This window comes from Spermophilus citellus (genome assembly GCF_964194105.1).
Source record: "Spermophilus citellus genome assembly, chromosome: 2".
NCBI classification, from domain to species: domain Eukaryota; kingdom Metazoa; phylum Chordata; class Mammalia; order Rodentia; family Sciuridae; genus Spermophilus; species Spermophilus citellus.
The window spans coordinates 54749721-54755720 of NC_138183.1; positions in this window are offsets into that span (position 1 = coordinate 54749721).

Here is a 6000-nt window from a genome sequence, read left to right on the forward strand (position 1 = left end):
GATAAGAATGCCCACTTTTGCCATTTCTACTCAATGTTGTACTAGAGGTTTTAGAGTGTGACACAAGAAAGTTAAAAGTGTACAGATTGGAAAAAAAGAATGAAATTCATTTTTATTTACATAAGACATGATCTTGAATACAAATATCCAAAAGAATTCACTAAAAAAAATTAGAAATAGTAAAAGTGTTTAGTAAGGCTACAGGAAACAATACCAGTGTACAAAAATAAATCTTATTTCTGTACACTTGCAATCAATAATCCTAAAGTGAAATAAAGACAAAAATCCATTTACATTAGCATCAAAAAGAATTTAATAACAAATTTAGCCAAGAAATTGTAAAACTCATACTCAGAAAGTCACACACACACACACACACACACACACACACACACAGCCTACATCTATGCTCAGGAATTAGAAGACTTAATTTTTTTAATATGACAATATTCTCCCAAAACAGATGTGCAGATTTAAAATAATACCTAGAAGAATATCAGTTGGCTTCTTTGTATAAACTAACAAGCTGATCCTGAAATTCATAAGGAAATGCAAAAGATCCAGGATAGCCAAAACAATCTTGAAAAAGAAACATGTGGAAGGATTTTCACCTTTTTTTAATCCCAGAGTAGGCACACTGTTTTTATTTTAAGATTTACTACAAAGCAATATTAAAGACAGTAATACTTGCATAAGGATAAACATAAAAATCAATGGAATAGAATGGAGAGCCCCAAAATAAATTGATTAATTATAGACAAGAACAGGGAGAGTCTTTTCAAAAAATGATATGGGGCAACTAAATATTCATATGTAAAAGAATGAAGGTGATCCTCCTATCTTACAGTATGTGCAACAATGAACTCAAATGGATCAGAGAGCCACAAGATCCAAAACTATAAAAATCTTAGAAATGCTTCAGGGATTCCAACATGGCGGCGGGCGCAGAGAAATCAAGTCTCTGACCTCTTCAGCTGTGCAGGCATAGGGAGTCGTAAACAACCTAAATCTGTTTGCTCAGGATCACTAGGCAATGCTGAGCTGACGTGGATCTGGGGCAAACAGTCTGGGCCTCTCAGAACACACACTGAGCCCGGATCGGCTAAATTCAAGCTCCCGTTCGCCTGCTTCCCGCAGACAAACAGCTGTGACTCAGCACTAATCCATCCGGCTGAAACAACTGGTCAGCCCTTCTCATCCTACGGAGGTAAATGCCTACTGAGCCTTCATAGGTAGTGGCCACAGGTTTGAAACGGGGCTTGGGAGAGACAGTAAGGACCCACCCGTTGCATTGGTCGCCCGGCAAAGGGAAACGAACTGTTGCCATTTGCAAGAGATACCACCATGGCAGAGAACTGACATCATCAGACTGCAGCAGAGGAGATAACTTCATTGAAACCTGCGGCTTCAGGTGTGTAATTCCCTAGCCTTCCCTCTCCACACATCCGGGAAACGTTAAGGGCCCCTCTCAGCTCTCCTGTAAGGGCCCCTCCCAGCTCTCCCGTGAGCACGATAGCCAGACCAAGGGAATCTGAGGTGGTCATACAATCTGAACAGACAAATATCAATGGATGAAATTGAAGAAGCCATCAAAAGACTACCAACCAAGAAAAGCCCAGGACCGGATGGGTATACAGCGGAGTTTTACAAAACCTTTAAAGAAGAATTAATACCAATACTTTTCAAGTTATTTCAGGAAATAGAAAAAGAGGGAGCTCTTCCAAATTCATTCTATGAGGCCAACATCACCCTGATCCGAAACCAGACAAAGACACTTCAAAGAAAGAAAACTACAGACCAATATCTCTAATGAACCTAGATGCAAAAATCCTCAATAAAATTCTGGCAAATCGAATACAAAAACACATCAAAAAAATTGTGCACCATGATCAAGTAGGATTCATCCCTGGGATGCAAGGATGGTTCAATATACGGAAATCAATAAATGTTATTCACCACATCAATAGACTTAAAGATAAGAACCATATGATCATCTCGATAAACGCAGAGAAAGCATTCGACAAAGTACAGCATCCCTTTATGTTCAAAACATTAGAAAAACTAGGGATAACAGGAACTTACCTTGACATTGTAAAAGCTATCTATGCTAAGCCTCAGGCTAGCATCATTCTGAATGGACAAAAGTTAAAGGCATTCCCTCTAAAATCTGGAACAAGACAGGGATGCCCTCTATCACCACTTCTATTCAATATAGTTCACGAAACACTGGCCAGAGCAATTAGACAGACAAAAGAAATTAAAGACATAAAAATAGGAAAAGAAGAACTTAAATTATCACTATTTGCAGATGACATGATTCTATACCTAGAAGACTCAAAAGGGTCTACAAAGAAACTACTAGAACTAATAAGTGAATTCAGCAAAGTGGCAGGATATAAAATCAACACGCATAAATCAAAGGCATTTCTGTATATCAGCGACAAAACTTCTGAAACAGAAATGAGGAAAAACACTCCATTTACAATATCCTCAAAAAAAATAAAAATACTTGGGAATCAACCTAACAAAAGAGGTGAAAGATTTATACAATGAAAACTACAGAACCCTAAAGAGAGAAGTAGAAGAAGATCTTAGAAGATGGAAAAATATACCCTGTTCATGGATAGGCAGAACTAACATCATCAAAATGGCGATATTACCAAACGTTCTCTACAGGTTTAATGCAATGCCAATCAAAATCCCAAGGGCATTTCTTGTAGAAATAGATAAAGCAATCATGAAATTCATATGGAAAAATAAAAGACCCAGAATAGCAAAAGCAATTCTAAACAGGAAGTGTGAATCAGGCGGTATAGCGATACCAGACTTCAAACTATACTACAGAGCAATAGTAACAAAAACAGCATGGTACTGGTACCAAAACAGGCAGGTGGACCAATGGTACAGAATAGAGGACACAGTAACCAATCCACAAAACTACAACTATCTTATATTTGATAAAGGGGCTAAAAGCATGCAATGGAGGAAGGATAGCATCTTCAACAAATGGTGTTGGGAAAACTGGAAATCCATATGCAACAAAATGAAACTGAATCCCTTTCTCTCGCCATGCACAAAAGTTAACTCAAAATGGATCAAGGAGCTTGATATCAAATCAGAGACTCTGCATCTGATAGAAGAAAAAGTTGGCTCCGATCTACATATTGTGGGGTTGGGCTCCAAATTCCTTAATAGGACACCCATAGCACAAGAGTTAATAACAAGAATCAACAAATGGGACTCACTTAAACTAAAAAGTTTTTTCTCAGCAAGAGAAACAATAAGAGAGGTAAATAGGGAGCCTACATCCTGGGAACAAATTTTTACTCCTCACACTTCAGATAGAGCCCTAATATCCACAGTATACAAAGAACTCAAAAAATTAGACAATAAGATAACAAATAACCCAAGCAACAACTGGGCCAAGGACCTGAACAGACACTTCTCAGAGGAGGACATACAATCAATCAACAAGTACATGAAAAAATGCTCACCATCTCTAGCAGTCAGAGAAATGCAAATCAAAACCACCCTAAGATACCACCTTACTCCAGTGAGATTGGCAGCCATTATGAAATCAAACAACAACAAGTGCTGGCGAGGATGTGGGGAAAAGGGTACACTTGTACATTGCTGGTGGGACTGCAAATTGGTGCGGCCAATTTGGAAAGCAGTTTGGAGATTCCTGGGAAAGATGGGAATGGAACCACCATTTGACCCTGCTATTGCCCTTCTCAGACTATTCCCTGAAGACCTTAAAAGAGCATGCTACAGGGATACTGCCACATCGATGTTCATAGCAGCACAATTCACAATAACTAGACTGTGGAACCAACCCAGATGCCCTTCAATAGATGAATGGATAAAAAAAATGTGGCATCTATACACAATGGAGTACTATGCAGCAATAAAAAATGACAAAATCATAGAATTTGCAGGGAAATGGATGGCACTAGAGCAGATTATGCTTAGTGAAGCTAGCCAATCCCTAAAAAACAAATACCAAATGTCTTCTTTGATATAATGAGAGCAACTATGAACAGAGCAGGGAGGAAGAGCAGGAAGAAAAGATTAACATTAAACAGAGACATGAGATGGGAGGGAAAGGGAGAGAAAAGGGAAATTGCATGGAAATGAAGGGAGACCCTCATTGCTATACAAAATTACATATAAGAGGTTGTGAGGGGAATGGGAAAATAAACAAGGAGAGAAATGAATTACAGTAGATGGGGTAGAGAGAGAAGATGGGAGGGGAGGGAGGATAGTAGGGGATAGGAAAGGTAGCAGAATACAACAATTACTAATAGGGCATTATGTAAAATTGTGGATGTGTAACCGATGTGATTCTGCAATCTGCATTTGGGGTAAAATTGGGGGTTCATAACCCACTTCAATCTAATGTATGAAATATGATATGTCAAGAGCTTTGTAATGTTGTGAACAACCAATAAAAATAAATAAATAAATAAATAAATAAAAAGAAAAAAAAAGAAATGCTTCAAAAGACACTTATCAAGAATATGGTGCTGGGAAATGTGGCTTAGGTGTAGAGCACATGCCTGGTATGCCTCAGATCTGGACTTGATACTAGTACCACAAAAAAAAAAAAAGTGAAAAGGTAATGCATGAAATAGGAAAATATTTCAAATCATATATCCAGTAGGGGGCTTACATGTATAATATATAAAGAACTTTTACAACTCAATAATTTAAAAAAGTTAATTTGCCAATTTTATTTATTTTTATTTTTATTTTTTTAAAGAGAGAGAGAGAGAGAGAATTTTTCAATATTTATTGTTTTTTAGTTCTTGGCGGACACAACATCTTTATTTTATTTTTACGTGGTGTTGAGGATCGAACCCAGTGCCCCGTGCATGCCAGGCAAGCGTGCTACTACTTGAGCCACATCCCCAGCCTAATTTACCAATTTAAAAATGGGAAAAGTACTTAAAAAGGTATTTCTCCAAAGGAGTCATAGAGATGAACAACAAATAATCAGAGAACTCAGAAGTGAACAAATTTGTGTGTGTGTGTGGGTGTGTATAAAAATACATACACACACAAACATACACACACACACTGCAGCAATATTTATGACAAAAAAGGAAGCAATAGGGGAATATTTACATGAATTATAATACATCCAAAAATATTGAAATATGACATAACCATTAAAAGATTTGTGGAAAGGCAGTCTAAGGAAATCATTAAGCCCAAAATCACTGGAGACACACTGTTTGTTTGTGAATCTAAGTTCTACCCGTTACCAGATTCATGCCCTTGGGCAAATTACTTTACTTGTCTAAACTTTAGTTTCTTCATCTGTAGGTTTTTGCTAGGATTAAAGGTAATTATCCATGTGAAGTGCTTAGCACATGGCATAGCACATAATGAGTATTAAGTAAATGATTGAGAAAAATGATTATGCTATCCTTTATTGAAATTTCGACATCTTTAAAATACAGTATCATGTAGAAACAGGATAAAAGTGTACATAAAAATTCAACAAAGTGGGCTGAGGATATATCTCAGAGGTAGAGCACTTGCCTAGCATGTGTGAGGCACTGGGTTCAATTCTCAGCACCACATATAAATAAAATAAAGGTCCAATGACAACTAAGAAAATATTTTTTTAAAAAATTCAACAAACTTTGATTAGATATGTGGATAGATAAATCACAGGATGCATAAATGGATATAGAGATATATAATGGAATATTATAACTTTTTTCTTAATGGAGCAGGTCATCTGGCTTATTATTATTCATATGTCTTTCTTCTTGAATAATTCTTCTCAATATATTCTTCTCATATTTTGTTTTGTTTTCAATAAATGTCTGCTAAGGAGGAGACATTACTAGAAATACACAAAGACCCCACAAAGACTTGGTTATTTTACTACTCCTCAGAGTACATAATTACTACTACTATATTCCTTTTGTTAATATATTTTTAAAATTAGTTTGTTTGGTCACTTATTCATTTTACAGTGCTGGGGAT